The 18492-nt window shown below is 36.3% G+C and overlaps 2 long non-coding RNA genes across 2 annotated transcripts in view; one reads left to right on the forward strand and one right to left on the reverse strand.

The window, feature by feature from the left end:
- Positions 1–18492, forward strand: part of LOC132593918 (uncharacterized) — a 29668-nt gene that overhangs the window by 5030 nt on the left and 6146 nt on the right. The gene's annotated exons all lie outside the window — the stretch shown is intronic.
- Positions 12385–18492, reverse strand: part of LOC115862667 (uncharacterized) — a 41940-nt gene continuing 35832 nt past the window's right edge. Inside the window, exon 5 of the long non-coding RNA XR_004043166.2 lies at positions 12385–17896. This is a non-coding gene — a long non-coding RNA (uncharacterized lncRNA). The remainder of the gene's footprint in view (positions 17897–18492) is intronic.

Consider the following 18492-nt stretch of genomic DNA (forward strand, 5'->3'; position numbering starts at 1 on the left):
GATTTGCTCTTCTCTAATAATTAGTGATGTTGAGCATTTTTTCATGTGTTTGTTGGTCATCTGTATGTCTTCTTTGGAGAAATGTCTATTTAGGTCTTCTGCCCATTTTTTGACTGGGTTGTTGTTTTGATATTGAGCTGCATGAGCTGTTTATATATTTTGGAGGTTAATCCTTTATCCGTTGATTCATTTGCAAATATTTTCTCCCTTTCTGAGGGTTGTCTTTTCATCTTGTTTATAGTTTCCTTTGCTGTGTAAAAGCTTTTAAGTTTCATTAGGTCCCATTTGTTTATTTTTGTTTTTATTACCATTCTAGGAGGTGGGTCAAAAAAGATCTTGCTGTGATTTATATCAAAGAGTGTTCTTCCTATGTTTTCCTCTAAGAGTTTTATAGTGTCCAGTCTTACATTTAGGTCTTTAATCCATTTTGAGGTTTTCTTTGTGTGTATGGCGTAGGGAGTGTTCTAATTTCATTCTTTTACATGTAGCTGTCCAGTTTTCCCAGCACCACTTATTGAAGAGACTGTCTTTTCTCATTGTATATCATTGCCTCGTTTGTCATAGATTAGTTGACCATAGGTACATGGGTTTATCTATGGGCTTTCTATCCTGTTCCATTGATCTGTATTTCTGTTTTTGTGCCAGTACCATACTGTCTTGATTATTGTAGCTTTGTAGTATAGTCTGAAGTTGGGGCGCCTGATTCCTCCAGCTCAGATTTTTTCCCTCAAGATTGCTTTGGCTGTTTGGAGTCTTTTGTATCGCCACACAAAGTTTAAGATTTTTTTGTTGTAGTTCTGTGAAAAATACCATTGGTAATTTGTTAGGGATTGCATTGAATCTGTAGATTGCTTTGGGTAGTATAGTCATTTTCACAATATTCTTCCAATCCAAGAACATGGTATATCTCTCCATTTGTTTGTATCATCTCTGATTTGTTTCATCAGTGTCTTATAGTTTTCTGAGTACAGGTCTTTTACCTCCTTAGGTAGGTTTATTCCTAGGTATTTTATTCTTTTTCTTGCAATAGTGAATGGGATTGTTTCCTTAATTTCTCTTTCTGATCTTTCATTGTTAGTGTATAGGAATGCAGGAGATTTCTGTGCATTAATTTTGTATCCTGCAACTTTACCAAATTCATTGATTACCTCTAGTAGTTTTCTGGTGGCATCTTTAGGATTCTCTATGTATAGTATCATGTCATCTGCAAACAGTGACAGTTTTACTTCTTTTCTGATTTGGATTCCTTTTATTTCATTTCCTTTTCTGATTGCTATGGCTAGGACTTCCAAAACTATGCTGAAAAATAGTGGTGAGAGTGGACATCCTTGTCTTGTTGCTGATCTTAGAGGAAATGCTTTCAGTTTTTTACCATAGAGAATGATGTTTGCTGTGGGTTTGTCATATATGGCCTTTATTATGTTCAGGTAGGTTCCCTCTATGCCCAATTTCTGGAGAGTCTTTTTTAAAATAAATAAATAAATAAAATTATTTGGTTATTTATTTATTTATTTATGGCTGCATTGGGTCTTCATTGCTGTGTGTGGGCTTTCTCTATCTGTGGCAAGCAGGGGCTACTCTTTGTTGTGGTGCACGGGCTTTTCATTGCAGTGGCTTCTTTTGTTGCAGAGCACGGGCTCTAAGCACATAGGCTTCAGTAGTTGTGGCACTCAGGCTCAGTAGTTGTGGCACATGGGCTTAGTTGCTCCATGGTATGTGGGATCTTCCTGGACCGGGGCTCAGACCCATGTCCCTTTCATTGGCAGGCAGATTCTTAAGAACTGCACCACCAGTGAAGTCCCTCTGGAGAGTTTTTATCATAAATGTGTGTTGAATTTTGTGAAAAGCTTTTTCTGCATCTATTGAGATGATCATATGGTTTTTATTTTTCAATTTGTTAATATGGTGTATCATGTTGATTGATTTGTGTATAATGCAGAATACTTGCATTCTTGGGATAAATCCCAATTGATCATGGTGTATGATCCTTTTAATGTGTTGTTGAATTCTGTTTGCTTGTATTTTGTTGAGGATTTTTGCATCTATATTCATCAGTGATATTGGTCTGTAATTTTCTTTTATTGTAGTATCTTTGTCTGGTTTTGGTATCAGGGTGATGGTAGCCTTGTAGAATGAGTTTGGGAGTGTTCCTTCCTCTGCAGTTTTCTGGAAGAGTTTGAGAAGGATGGGTGTTAGCTCTTCTCTAAGTGTGTTATAGAATTCACGTATGAAGCCATCTGGTTCTGGACTTCTGTTTGTTGGAAGATTTTAAATCACAGTTTCAATTTCATTACTTGTGATTGGTCTGTTCATATTTTCTATTTCTTCCTGGTTTTGGAAGGTTATACCTTTCTAAGTATTTGTCCATTTCTTCCAGGTTGTCCATTTTATTGGCATAGAGTTGCTTGTAGTAGTCTCTTACGATGCTTGGTATTTCTGTGGTGTCCATTGTAACTTCCTCTTATTCATTTCTAATTTTGTTGATTTGACTCCTCTCCCTCTTTTTCTTAATAAGTCTGGCTAAAATTCTATCAATTTTGTTTATCTTCTCAAAGAATCAGCTTTTAGTTTTATTGATCTTTGCTATTGTTTTGTTTCTATTTCATTTATTTCTGCTCTGATCTTTATGATTTCTTTCCTTCGACTAACTTTGGGTTTTGTTTGTTCTTCTTTCTCTAGTTCCTTTAGGTGTAAGGTTAGATTGTTTATTTGAGGTGTTTCTTGTTTTTTGAGGTAGGATTGTATTGCTATAAACTTTCCTCTTAGAACTGCTTTTGCTGCATCCCATAGATTTTGGATTGTCGTGTTTTCATTGTCATTTGTCTCTAGGTATTTATTTCCTCTTTGATTTCTTCAGTGATTTCTTGGATATTTAGTAGCGTATCGTGTAGCCTGCGTGTGTTTGTGTTTTTACTTTTTTTTCCCTGTAATTTATTTCTAATCTCATAGCATTGTGGTCAGAAAAGATGCTTGATACAATTTCAATTTTCTTAAATTTACCAAGGCTTGATTTGTGACCCAAGATGTGATTTATCCTGGAGAATGTTTCGTGTGCACTTGAGAAGAAAGTGTAATCTGCTGTTTTCAGATAGAATGTCCCATAAATATCAATTAAATCTATCTGGTCTGTTATGTCATTTAAAGTTTGTGTTTCCTTATTAATTTTCTGTCTGGATGATCTGCCCATTGGTGTAAGTGAGGGTTAAAGTCCCCCACTATTATTGTATTACTGTCGATTTCCTCTTTTATAGCTGTTAGCATTTGCCTTATGTATTGAGGTGCTCCTATGTTGAGTGCATATATATTTATAATTGTTATATCTTCTTCTTGGATTGATCCCTTGATCATTATGTAGCATCCGTTCTTGTCTTTTGTAACATTCTTTATTTTAAAGTCTATTTTATCTGATATGAGTATTGCTACTCCAGCTTTCTTTTGATTTCCATTTGCATGGAATATCTTTTTCCATCCCCTCACTTTCAGTCTGTATGTGTCCCTAGGTCTGAAGTAAGTCTCTTGTAGACAGCATATATATGGGTCTTGTTTTTGTATCCATTCAGCAAGTCTGTGTCTTTTGGTTGGAGCATTTAATCCATTTACATTTAAGGTAATTATCGATATGTACCTATTACCATTTTCTTAATTGTTTTGGGTTTGTTTTTGTAGGTCCTTTTCTTCTCTTTGTGTTTCCCACTTAGAGAAATTCCTTTAGCATTTGTTGTAGAGCTGGTTTGGTAGTGCTGAATTCTCTTAGTTTTTGTTTGTAAAGCTTTTGATTTTTCTGCTGAATCTGAATGAGATCCTTGCAGGGTAGAGTAATCTTGGTTGTAGGTTCTTCCCTTTCATCACTTTAAATATATCTTGCCACTCCCTTCTGGCTTATAGAGTTTCTGCTGAGAAATTAGCTGTTAACCTTATGGGAGTTCCCTTGTATGTTGTTTGTCGTTTTTCTCTTGTTGCTTTTAATAATTTTTCTTTGTCTTTTATTTATCAATTTGATTACTATGTGTCTTGGTGTGTTTCTCCTTGGTTTTATACTGTAGGGGACTCTCTGCTTCCTGGACTTGGGTGGCTATTTCCTTTGCCATGTTAGGGAAGTTTTTGACTATAATCTCTTCAAATATTTTCTTGGGTCCTTTCTCTCTCACTTCTCCTTCTGTGACCCCTATAATGTGAATGTTGGTGTGTTTAGTGTTGTCCCAGATGTCTCTTAGGCTGTTTTCATTTCTTTTCATTGTTTTTTCTTTGTTCTGTGGCAGTGATTTCCATTCTGTCTTCCAGGTCACTTATCCTTCTGCCTCAGTTATTCTGCTACTGATTCCTTCCAGTGTATTTTTCATTTCACTTATTGTATTGTTCATCTCTGTTTTTTCTTTAATTCTTCTTGGTCTTTGTGAACCGTTTCCTGCATCTTCTCAATCTTTGCCTGCATTCTTTTTCTGAGGTCCTGGATCATCTTCACTGTCATTATTCTGAATTTTGTTTTCTGGAAGTTTGCCTATCTCCACTTCATTTTGTTGTTTTCTGGGGTTTTATCTTGTTCCTTCTTCTGGGACATAGTCCTCTGCCTTTTCATTTTGTCTTTCTTTCTGTGATTATGGTTTTCATTCTGCAGGCTGCAGGATTGTAGTTCTTCTTGTTTCTCCTGTCTGCCTTCTGGTGGATGAGGCTAAGAAGCTTGTGCAAGCTTCCTGATGGGAGGGACTTGTTGGTGTGTAGACCTGGGTGTTGCTCTGGTGGGCAGAACTTAGTAAAACTTTAAGCCACTTCTCTGCTGGTGGGTGGGGCTGAGTTCCCTCCCTTTTGGTTGTTTGCCCTGAGGCAACCCAGCACTGGAACCTACAGGCTGTTTGGTGGGGCTAATGGTGTGTGGACTCTACTCCGGGAGGGCTCCCGCCAATGAGTACTTCCCAGAACTTCTGCTGCCAGTGTCCTTGTCCCTGTGGTGAGCCACAGCCACCCCCTGCCTCTGCAGGAGACCCTCCAACACTAGCACGTAGGTCTGGTTCAGTCTCTATAGGGTCACTGATCCTTCCCCCTGGGGCCTACTTTGTGTGTGCCCTCCAAGAGTGGAGTCTCTGTTTCCCCCAGTCCTGTTGATGTCCTGCCATCAAATTCCACTGGCCTTCAGAGTCTGATTTCTGGGGATTTCTCCTCCCATTTCCAGACCCCCAGGTTGGGAAACCCTCTGTAGGGCTCAGAACCTTCACTCCAGTGGGTGGACTTCTGTGGCATAATTGTTCTCCAGTTTGTGAGTCACCCACCCAGTAGTTATGGGATTTGATTTTATTGTGATTGCACCCCTTGTACCATCTCATTGAGGCTTCTCCTTTGTCTTTGGATGTGGGGTATCTTTTATGGTGAGTTCCAGTGTTTTTCTGTTGATAACTGTTCAGCAGTTAGTTGTGATTCCAGTTCTCTCGCAAGAGGGACTGAGCACACGTCCTTCTACTACACCATCTTGAACCAATCTCTACCATAACATTTTCTTTTTTTAAACATCTTTATTGGAGTATAATTACTTTACAGTGTTGTGTTAGTTTCTGCTGTATAACAAAGTTAATCCGCTATATGCATATGTATATCCCCATATCCCCTCCCTCTTGCATCTCCCTCCCACCCTCCTTATCCCACCCCTCTAGGTGGTGGCAAAGCCCCGAGCTGATCTCCCTGTGCCATGCAGCTGCTTCCACTAGCTATCTATTTTACATTTGGTAGTGTATATATGTCAGTGCTACTCTCTTACTTTGTCCCAGCTTACCCTTCCCCCTCCCAATGTCCTCAAGTCCATTCTCTACGTCTGTGTCTTTATTCCTGTCCTGCCCCTAGGTTCATCAGAACCATTTTTGTTTTTTAGATTCCTTATATATGTGTTAGCAGATGGTATTTGTTTTTCTCTTTCTGACTTACTTCACTCTGTATGACAGACTCTAGGTCCATCCACCTTACTACAAATAACTCAGTTTCGTTTCTTTTCATGGATGACTAATATTCCATTGTATATATGTGCCGCAACTTCTTTATCCATTCATCTGCTGATGGACACTTAGGTTGCTTCCATGTCCTGGCTATTGTAAATAGTGCTGCAATGAACATTGTGGTACATGTCTGTTTTTGAATTATGGTTTTCTCAGGGTATATGTCCAGTAGTGGGCTTGCTGGGTCATATGGTAGTTCTATTTTTAGTTTTTTAAGGAACCTCCATATTGTTCTCCATAGTGGCTGTACCAATTTACATTCCCACCAACAGTGCAAGAGGGTTCCCTTTTCTCCACACCCTCTCCAGCATTTGTTTTCTACCATAACTTCTTTATCCATTCATCTGTTCATGGGCAATTGGGTTGTTTCTATAGCTTGGCTGTTGTAAATAGTGCTGCAGTGAACATTGGGGTGCATGTACCTTTTCTGATTAGTGTTTTTAGTTTTTTCCAAATATATACCAGGGATAGAATTGCTGGATCAGATGGTAGTCTATTTTTAGTTTTTTGAGGAACTTCCATACTGTTCTCCATAGTGGCTGTACCAATTTACATTCCAACCAGCACTGTAGGAGGGTTCCCTTTTCTCCACACTCTCTCCAGCATTTATTTGTAGACTTTTGGATGATAACTATTCTGACCATTGTGAGGTGATATCTCATTGTTGTTTTTATTGGCATTTCTCTAAGAATTAGTGATGTTGAGCATCTTTTCATGTGCCTGTTGGCCATCTGTATGTCTTCTTGGGAGAAATGTCTATTTAGGTCTTCTGCCCATGTTTTGATTGGGTTGTTTGTTTTTTCATATTGATTTATATGAGCTGTTTGTGTATTTTGGAATATTAACCCCTTGTTGGTTGAATTGCTTGCAAATATTTTCACCCACTCTGTAGGTTGTCCTTTTGTCTTTTTGAAAGTTTCCTTTGCTGTACAAAAGCTTTTAAGTTAAACTAGGTCCCATTTGGTTTTTTTTGCTTTTATTTCTTTTGCCTTGGGAGTCTGATCTAAGAAAATATTGTGATGATTTATGTCAAAACATGTTTCGCCTAGGTTCTCTTCTAGGAGTTTATGGTTTCCGGTCTTACATTTAGGTTCTTGATCCGTTTTGAGTTTTCCTGTATATGTTGTGAGGTAAATGTTCTAATCTCATTGTCCTACATTTAGCTGTCCAGTTTTCCCAGCACAACTAGTTGAAGAGACTGTCTTTTCTCCATTGTATATTCTTGCCTCCTTTATAATAGATTAATTGACCATAGGTGCATAGGTTTATTTCTGGACTCTCTTCTGCTCCATTGACCTGCATGACTATTTTTGTGCCAATACCATGCTGTTTTGTTGTTGTTGTTTTTGTTGTTTTTTTTTTTTTTACTGACGAATTGTTGATTTACAATGTTGTTAGTTCCAGGTGTAGAGCAAAGTGATTCAGTTATACATATAACATCTTTCAGATTCTTTTCCCTTATAGGTTATTACAAAATATTAAGTATAGTTCCCTGTGCTATACAGTAGACCCGTGTTGGTTATCTGTTTTATATATAGTAGTGTGTACATGTTAATCCGAAACTCCTAATTTATCTCTCCCCCACTTCACCTTTGGTAACTATAAGTTTGTTTTCTGTATCTGTGGGTATACTTCTGTTTTGTAAATAAGTTCATTTGTATCTTTTTAAAACAATATTTATCTATTTATTTATTGGCTGCCCTGGGTCTTAGTTGCGGTGTGCAGCATATTTGTTGCTGCATGCAAGGTCTTCATTGCAGCATGTGGGATTTTTTAGTTGCGGCATGCAGGGTCTAGTTCCCTGAGCAGGAGTTGAACCTGGACCCCCTGCACTGGGAGCATGGAGTCTTAACCACTGGACCACCAGGGAAGTCCCTGTATTATTTTTTAATATTCCACATATAAGTGATATCATATGATACTTGCCTTTTCCTGTCTGGCTTACTTTTATTTAGTATGATAATCTTGAGGTCCATCCATGTTGCAGCAAATAGGATTCTTTCATTCTTTTTTTATTCCATTGTATATATATACCATATCTTCTTTATCCATTCCTCTCTCTCTTTTTAAAATTTATTTATTTTTGGCTGCATTGGGTCTTCGTTGCTGCACACGGGCTTTCTCTAGCTGCAGGAAGTGGAGGCTACTCTTCGTTGCGGTATGCAGGTTTCTCATTGCGGTAGCTTCTCTTGTTGCGGAGCATGGGCTCTAGGTGCGGTGCATGGGTTTCAGGAGTTGTGGCATGCGGGCTCAGTAGTTGTGGCTCACAGGCTCTAGAGCACAGGCTCATTAGTTGTGGGCACATGGGCTTAGTTGCTCTGCAGCATGTGGGATCTTCCCGGACCAGGGCTTGGACCTGTGACCCCTGCATTAGCAGGTGGATTTCTAACCACTGTGCCACCAGGTAAGCCCCCTCCATTCATGTCTTGATGGACATTTAGGTTGCTTCCATGTCTTGGCTATTGTAAATAGTGCTACAGTGAAGTTTATCATGCTGTTTTGATTACTGGAGTTTTGTAGTATAGTCTGAAGTCAAGGAAGGTGACGTGTCCAGCTTTGTTATTTTTCTCAGGATTGCTTAGGCGATTCTGGGTCTTTTGTGGTTCCATTTGAATTTTAGGATTATTTGTCCTAGTTCTGTGGAAAATGTCATGGGTATTTTGACAGGGACTGCATTGAATCTGTAGATTGCTTTGGGAAGTATGGCCATTTTAGCAATATTAATTCTTCCAAGAATGGTGGTATCTTTCCATTTCTTTGTATCATCTTCAAATTCCTTCATCAGTGTTTTATAGTTTTCAGTGTATAGGTCTTTCACCCCGTTGGTTAAGGTTATTCCTATTTTATTGTTTTTGACACTTTTAGATGGGATTTTTTTCCACTTTTTCTTACATTTCATTATTAAAGAAACACCATAGATTTCTGTATATTAATCTTGTATCCTGCAGCTTTGCTGAATTCATTTATTACTTTTTATATTTTTGGGGTAGGCACTTTGGCGTTTTCTATATAGATTAACATGTCATCTGCAAATGGTTCCTTTCCTTTCCAATTTGGATACATTTTAGTTCTTCTTATCTGATTGCAGTGGCTAAGATTTCCAACACTATATTAAATAGAAGTGGCAAGAGCAGGTGTCCTTTACTTGTTCTGAATATTCAGAGGAAAGGTTTTCAGCTTTTCACATTGAGTATTATGTTAATTGTAGGTTTGTCATAAATGGCCTTCATTTTACTGAGATATGTTCCATATACACTCTCATACTTTGATAGCAATTTTTTATCATGAATGGATGTTGAATGCTGTCAAATGGATTTTCTGTGTCTGTTGAGATGATCATGTGATTTTTATTCTTCCTTTTGTTAATGTGTATCATATTGATTGATTTGCTAATGTTGAACCATCCCTGTGACCCTGGAATAAATCAAACTTGATCATAGTGTATGATCCTTTTTATGTATTGTTGGATTTGGTTTGCTAATACATTTAGGATTTTTGCATCTATATTCATCAAATATATTGACCTGTAATTTCTTTTTTTGTAGTGTCTTTGTCCCGTTTTGGCCTTGTAAAAATGAATTTGGGAGTGTTCCTCTTAAATTTTTTGGAATAGTTTGAGGATAGGTATTAAATTTTCTTTACATGTTTTGTAGAATTCCCCAGTGAAGCCATCCAGTCCTGGACTTCTGTTTGTAGGGAGTTTTTAAAATTACAGATTCTATTTCACTTCTAGTGATCAGTTTATTCAAATTACGTTTCTTATTGACTCATTCTTGGCAGGCTCTCTGTTTCTAGAAACTTGTCCCTTTCTTCTAGCTTGTCCAATTTGTTGGCATATAACTGTTCATAGTATTCTGTCATGATTTCTTGTATTTCTGTGGTGTTGGTTATTTCTGCTCTTTCATTTCTTATTTTATTTGGATCCTGTCTCTCTTATTTTTGGTGAGTGTGGCTAAAGGTTTGTCCATTTTTAAAAACTTTTCACAGAACCTGTTATTGGTTTTATTGATCTTTTCTATTTTTTTTAATTTAATTATTTTTGGCTGCATTGGGTCTTCATTTCTGTTCGCAGGCTTTCTCTAGTTGTGGCGAATGGGGGCTACTCTTCATTGCGGTGCGTGGGCTTCTCACTGCGGTGGCTTCTCTTGTTGCAGAGCAAGGCTCCAGGCACGCGGGCTTCAGTAGTTATAGCATGTGGACTCAGTAGTTGTGGTTCACAGGCTCAGTAGTTGTGGTGAACAGGCTGTTGCTCCGTGGCATGTGGGATCTTCCCAGACCACAGCTCGAACCCCTGCAGGCGGATTCTTAACCACTGTGCCACCAGGGAACCTTAAAAATCTCTTATTTATTTCCTCTCTGATCTTTATTACTTCCTTTCTTCTGCTGACTTGGGGCTTTGTTTGTTCTTTTTCTAATGGTTTTAGGTGGTAGTTTAGGTTGGTTTTTTTTTTTAAGATTCATTTATTATTTATTTTATTTATTTTTGGCTGTGTCGGGTCTTAGTTGTGGCACACGGGATATTTGTCAAGGTATGTGGGATCTTTTGTTGCAGTGTGCGGGCTTCTCTCTAGGTGTGGCATGTGGGTTTTCTCTCTCTAGTTGTGGTGCGCAGGCTCCAGGGTGTGTGGGCCCAGTAGTTTGCAGCCTCTGTAGTTGAAGCATGCAAGCTCAGTAGTTGTGGCGTGCGAGCTTAGTTGCCCCACGGCATGTGGGATCTTAGTTCCCTGACGAGGGATCGAACCCATGTCCCCTGAACTGTAAGGTGGATTCATTACCACTGGACCACCAGGGAAGTCCCTAGGTTGTTTTTTGGGTTTTTTTTTTTTTTGAGATTTTTTTTCTTATTTCTTGAGGAAGTCCTGTATCATTATGAACTTCCCTCCTAGAACTGTTTTTGGTGCATCATAGATTTGGTAATGTTGTGTTTTCATTTTCTTTTGCCACAAGTTTTCTGATTTCTTAGATTTCATCATTGATCCATTGGTTTTAAAGTAGCATGTTGTTTAGTCTCTATGTTTTCCTTCTTTTCCTGTTTTCTTTCTGTCAGTGATTTCTAGTTTCAAACGTTGTGGTCAGAAAAGATGCTTGAAATAATTTCTATCCTCTTCTTTGCTAAGGCTTTTGTGACCTAGTATGTGGTCTATCCTAGAAAACATTCCATGGGTGCTTGAAAAGAATGTGTATTCTGTTTGTTTTTGTTTGTTTTGGATATAGTGTCCTGTAGATATCAGTGAAGTACAACTGGTGTCATTTAGGATCTCTCCTGCCTTATTTATTTTCTGTCTGTATGATCCATCCATTGATGTTAGTGGGGTGTTAAAGTCTCATAATATTGCATTGTCAATTTCTTCCTCTCTGTCTGTATTTGCTGTATATATTTAGGTGTTCCTGTTTTGGGTATGTACATGTTAACAAATGTAATATCCTCCTCTTGTATTTATCCCTATATCATTATGTAATGCCTTTGTCTTTCTTTATGGCTTTATTTTGTTTGATATGGGTATTGCTACCCCCTTTTTCTTTTCTATTTGCATGACATATCTTTATCCATCCCCTTACTTTCAGTCTGTGTCTCTTGCCCTGAAGTGTCTTTAGGCAGCATATTGCAGGTTCTTTTTCTTTTTCCCCCAATCTGCCACTCTATATCTTTTGATTGGAGCATTTAGTCCAATGATGTTTAAAGTAATTATTGATAGGTGTATATTTATTGCCATTTAATCCTTGTTTTGCAGTTGTTTTTGCAGTCCTTTTTTTTTTTCTGATGATTTTCTTTTGTGATATGCTTGAGTTCCTTTCTTTTTATATTTTGTGAATCTATTGTATGTTTTTGCTTTGTAGTTACCGTGGAGTTCAAGTATGTTGACCCATAACTATATCTACTTGCTTTAAACTGATAATCATTCAAGTTAGTCATGTTCTAAAAGATATATATTTTTATATTTCCCTCCTCCCAGACTTTATTTTGATGTTCTCTTTTATATCTTCATGTTTATCCTTTTACTGTTTATTGTAGTTATCACTTTTACAATTTTAAAAATTTATTTTTAATCTACATACTGGGTTATTTAAGTAATCTTCAATCCTTAATATATATTTGCCTTTCCTATTGTGATTTCCCCTTTCCTATAGATTCTAGGTAGCAGTATTGGGAGTGTGGGCTGTTGTAGTCAAGACTGCTGCTGAGCTGGGGAATGAGGCATGGGACCAGGGTAAATTAAAATACCACAAAGCTCTGAGATTCACTTGGTTATTTTTTCTTTTCCATTATGGTTTATTACAGGATATTGAATATAGTTCTTTGTGCTGTATAGTAGGAACTTGTTTATGCATTCTATATATAATAGTTTGCATGTACTAATCCCAAACTCTCAATCCATCCCTCCCCCACCCCACCCCACCCCACCCGCTTGGCAACCATAAGTCTGTTCTCTATACCTTTAAGTCTGTTTCTGTTTCATAGATAAGTTCATTTGTGTTATATTTTAGACTACATATGTAAGTGATATCATATGGTATTTGTCTTTCTTACTTCACTTATTATGATAACACTTGTTTTTCTCTTGATTCAGAAGTTCTCTGAATGCTGTTCACTTCTGATTAGTTACCAGATTTTTGAAAAAGTTGATTCTGTTTTTGCCAGTCTATTAATTACTTTTTGTGGTTGGATGGACTGCTGTAGTTTCCTACTCTGCTATTTTTCTGTTTAGAGTAGAGTATTTGTGGGGTCTCATATTTTTTTTTAGGAGTTGTTCTAGGCATGACATAATATATACAGTTGTCCCCTGGTACAGTGTATTAATGCCTGGACCCACTGCATATACCAAAATCCACAGATGCCCAATTCCCTACTTACATAAAATGGTGTAGTACTTGCATATAACCTACACACATGCTTGTATACTATAAATTATCTCTAGACTACTTATAATACTTAATAAAATATAAATGTTATGTAAATAGTTGGGAATACAATGTAAATGCTATGTAAATAGTTGCCAGCATGTGGCAAATTTAAGTTTAGCTTTTTGGAACTTTCTGGAATTTTTTTTTCAAGTATTTTCAACCTGTGGATATGGAACCCATAGACATGGAGGGCCAGCTGTACATACTGAAGTATAATGGTTCAACATTTATCCACTGTAAGTGTAGAAACCTTACTTTCCTTTCTTCTCTCTCATTTCTAATTGACTTGAATATTTCTTGAAGACCACATTAGACAGTGTTATGATTTTTGTTTAAACTGTCAAACATAATTAAGGAAAGGAAAATCTATTTTACCCACAGTTTTGCTCTTATGGTGTTCTGTCTACCTTCCTTGTTTTCCACAATTCTTTAATGTTTCATTTTTGTTTACAGGTATTTCTTTAGGCATTCTTTGGGGATAGTTTTGTTGGCAACAAATCCTGGAAGTCATTCTTTGAGGGTATGCCTGTTGTTAAAAATCATTTTCATCTGAGGCTGTTCTCGATTTCTCATTTCCTGAACAATATTTTCATTGGTTATGGAAGGTCAGGCTCCCCATTTAGGCACCATTGACATCGTACTGGTAGTGGAGGGGCCCATTAAAGGGTGGACTTCATGCTCAACTTTTTCTGACACAATCTGGTGGGGACATTGGGGATACTTTTTACAACCTAATAAAGGTCAGAGGGCTAGAGTCTCCATTTGGCCTCTGGTGTCAGTGGTGGGGATAGGGCCACAGATTTTTTGGTGGTGTTTGCCTGAAGTAGAGCAGTTGTTTAAAAGTTTCATGTCTTGTTAGGCTGTCCTTTCCTGTTTCTCTGGTTGGAGAGAACAGGCTTTTCTTGAGACTTTTTTTCAGTCTCTGCACATTAGCATTTCAATTACCAGCTTCTTTAGCTCCAAGTTTGGGATAAAAATGAAACCTGTGGAACTCACCCCATGTTGCTCCTTAGGTCCTGTGGTCCCTAGCTTCTCTTCATCTTTGAGAGTCATCTTGTATGTTTTATATATAATGTCCAGAGTTTTGAGTTGTATTTAGCAGGAAGAACAGGGAAAAGGACATGTATTCCATCTTTTTAGAAACAGAAGTCCCTCTACTGAGTTATTTTCGCAAAAACATTTAAATAACTTGTGTAATCTCTAGTAGATTCTGTTTTGGGGATATAGTATATATGTTCACATCATTTTGAGGATGCTATTCATACTTAAAAGTCCTGTTCTGTTTATTCTACTGGTAGTATTTCCAGTTGGTTAGCTTTGTTTCTCTATTTTATGAGAATCTACTTTTATCAAATGTTTGGTATTCTGACATATACTCAGTTTTACACTTGAGGATCCTTTTGATGTAATCTGCCTCAGGGCAGGACTAGGATGTGCTGCCTTGATTTGTACTCTGATTTGTTTTTAGAGAGAGACAGGCTAGCAGGAGGGCTACTGTGGTACAAAATTCCTTGCCAGCTAGTCCTAAGTATAGGGATGCTCCTGTTTTTTCCAGAATAATACCAATCAGTAGCCTCTCACATTCTCCCAGAAGCAAACAATAGTACTTACTAACTAGTTTAAGAAAGGGTGATATGCTAGGTGAAATTACTTCTCCCAGCAATCTCACTGTTGCCATTGTCTCCACTCATGCTCCTTGTGACAAACCCTAGACATAGATCACATTATGCCACACTTACTTTTTAAATTGTGGTGTATATTCTCTCGTGTTCTGGTCTTAGATCATCGGCTTTCCTTAGATGATCTAATGCCAAGTACTTCAGGTATTCTCTGATATTCACCAGAAGTTATTTAGATTTTCAGGAGCTGCCTGTATGTGGTATGCATTGTATGTATAAGAGTCCCAGCACCATTTATTAAAATCTAAACAAAAACATTGAAGTGCCTTTGTTTTGGCGGTTGTTTTCAAGAAACTCTTATAAAGAATTAAATTTAAATCCTTACGTCTAGAGTGTGTATAGGCAAGTGTATATACATACAATACATTCCATCAAATATAAAATGTTTTGATACTGGAACACTGTTGATCTTACCAGAAAATACCAATGAAAGCTTTTCATACACATAAAAATCTTGGTTGGTATTTACTTGAAAGTAATTACAGGATGCCACTGATTGTTAAATTGTATCACCTTCAAAATGTTAAAATGAGAGAGCACTTTTTCATTTTGAGAAATCAGGACAATATCAGTGATAGTAAGGCTAAGAGAATGAATCTAGAAGATAAAAGAGAATTAATCAAGTTCTGTTTTCAATCATTTAAGCTAGATATGTACATAATTAGAAATTTCCAATGCTGGTTTATTTCAAATAAATGAGAATTTACTGCATAATGTTTTTATATCATTTTGCTGACAAATATTCTATTTAGCTTTTTGCCTTTTCTATTTAATTAGAACTCATCTAGATTTGCCTTTTAATAACTATTCTCTAGTTTTGTCATCTGGATTACATCAGTCATGCAGCATGAACTGGGAAAATTCTGTTAAGGATTATCTCCTTGAAGTTTTTATCCAAGGAGCTAACAGATTGTAAGTGCTGGCTCATAAAAAGGAGCTTTTTTGCTAAATTTAACTTTCCCACTCATTAATGGTCTTTTCAGGCTTATGTTTTATCAATTTCAATAAAGTTCACTTCCTAGACAATAATTCATTAACTGGAATTTTGTATATATTGAAATAAATTTACATAATATTTCCTCACAAAGAACAACATCAGTATCTGTGTTAATAATATTCCTCTTGTTATTCATGCTGCTATAATTGTGTCATTTTTCTTTTATCAAATTGGAAAAATTGGGTAAGTCTACGAGTGTTTTTTAAAACTAATTTCTAATTTAAATTGGAAAAATTGGGTAAGTCTACGAGTGTTTTTTAAAATTAATTTCTAGTTTAAATTGCATTAACTACTTCCTTCTGTTAGTATTCATTTTATTTTAACTTTTTCACTTGACTGCTTATTTTTTTCAAGTTTTATCAAGTGCCTAATATATGAGAAAGACACTGGAATAGGAGCTGAGGTGGGAGATAACAAAAAGTCCCATCCCTTAATTTTAGTTTTCTGTATGCATCGAAGGATGTTAATTTCACACTGAGTAGAGGTTTGGCTACATCTCACAAATTTTGAAATACAAACATTTTAGTACCAGTCCTCTCTGAATGGGTTATAATTTAAAATTTGACTTTCAGTTTAATCTATTACTTGTTTTATACATATAGATTATTATACATTTCCAACAGGAGGTGCAAATTATTACCCAATTACTTACGAATTGCAAAAAAATAAGCTAGTTTTATAATGAGAGATCTGGCAGTCACAGATACCTGTGAAGTGTTCTTGCTAAAAATGTTTAACAAGAGGCAAATCAAGCTTCTACTTAAGTTCCAATTTAGAAACAGTGTAACAAGATGAACAACATTATGAGGAAATAAATTTGACAAACCAAGAACTTAAGACATTCTAAGACAACTGTGATGGATTCTTCAAAAAAACATAACCATGAAACAAAGATGGGGGAGTGCTGTTCAGTTTAAAAGTGACATAACCACTAACAAGTATGAGCCTGGAGAGTGAATCCTTGTTAAAAGATATTCTTGAGAATATTAGGGAAAATTAAATATGGACAGAATATAGAATGTATAGAATTAATTTTTAAGGTATGATTATAATATTTTGGTAATATCCTAACTTCTAGGATACAAACTGATTTATTGAGGGTAAAGTGATAAAATGTTTACAATTTATTATTAAATGGTACAGCAAAAATTATATTTTATAGAAAAATGAAGCAAATATACAAAGTGTAAATTTTCAAATCTAGGTGAAGGGTAAATGGATGTTCATTACAGAATGTGTTCTATGTTTTTGTCAGAAATTTTTCATAATAAAGTTGGTAAATATTTTCTAGGCAGTTTGCTCTTTGTTATCCTTTTAACTTCTATATTATTGGTAAAATCCTTCACACCATTCCCTGATGTTTCACCAGCTATATTCTTAATATTCTCACACTCATTAAATCCTTAGGGTTACTTTTCAGCTCTAATTTTCTGGTAGAACTTAAGCAATGAAGTCTGCATTTGATCTTTACATGTTCTTTATATTCTTATGGATTTTATCAAAGATGAATTTCCTGAAATACAATAAGTGATGAATGGCTTTCTAAATTTGTTACCTTCATTATGTCTTTATATTAAGAAACTCATTAAGTATAATGTTGATAATAATAAAAATTATCATATCTATTTTTCATTCAAAGGAGTTTTTTGGCCAGGTAGTTTTTGCAAAATTGTACATGTTATAAACTATCAACCACACTTTTAGGTGGGTACCATTTTATAAATGACACACTGAAGGGTAAATGTGTTGCCCACTATCACACAGATAGTAAAGGCAATGATGATAAGTATATGTCATTGATTAAAAACTTCCCCACAATTATTTTGATGACAAATTGAAATTATAATGGAGTATTCATAGTTCAGGCATACAAAAATGTAATCTGGCAGACACTGAGGATCTGGTCTGAGACACATTCATGCATCACTGAGAACTTGAATTTTCTCTGAATTGTATTAAACTCAAGGACAGCACCAGCTGTTTTCAAAACAGTATTTGCTAGCAGCTGCTAGTTGCAACCTTGTAGTTTAAAAGTCTCCCACCCCCGACACAATTATGTAACCCCAAAGCATCCTTGTTTAACAAGCACCCTTACCTCTTGCCAGCTCACATCCTAATTCTTGACAACTTATGTAACTTTGCAGTTTTTTACCTTTTTAAGCCTACCCCATTTTATAGTCCAGCAGAACACAATTCGAGTGGGTTGTGTTTCTTGGGCTGCAGTTCTAACAAACCCCAAATAAAAGCGCTTTTTTCCTTTTTTTCTTCAACCAGGTCTCTGTTCTTGGAATTCTTGGTTAACAGTTACATTAACAGGTTTATTTCCTAATACGAACTTCCTAAAATTTAAGAAGGATTGAGAGGTATTAGAAGGCTGTTACACACTTATTAAATTAACATGTCTGGAAAGAGTCACATTCACAGAATTTCTTTCTGGCATGAATATTTTGCTATTCTGTAAACAGAAAATGACATGGAAAGGCTTTCCTATATTCCGTTACATTCTGAATTCTCTGATGCCAATAAAGATGTGAATGTTGTCTAAAGACCTTCCTACATAACTTATAGGGTTTCTCAGCAGTAGAAAACTCTGATGTTCAGTAAAGTATGAATTAATTCTAAAGGCCTTCCCACATTCTTTACACTCACAGGATTTCTCACCAATATGAATTCTTTGATATGGTCTAAGGTCTCCACTATGACTAAAGGCCTTTCCACATTCCTTACATTCATAGGGTTTTATACCCGTATGAATTTTCTGCTGTTGAGTCAACTGTCCACATCAACTAAAGGCCTTATCACATTCTTTACATACATAAGAGTTTTAAACCAGAATGAATTCTCAGATGTTCTTTTAGATCTGTTCTATGAATAAAGGCCTTTCCACGTTCTTTACATTCATAGGGCTTTTCACCAGTGTGAATTATCTGATGCT

Source organism: Globicephala melas, chromosome 19 (genome assembly GCF_963455315.2).
Source record: "Globicephala melas chromosome 19, mGloMel1.2, whole genome shotgun sequence".
Classification (NCBI taxonomy): Eukaryota; Metazoa; Chordata; class Mammalia; order Artiodactyla; family Delphinidae; genus Globicephala; species Globicephala melas.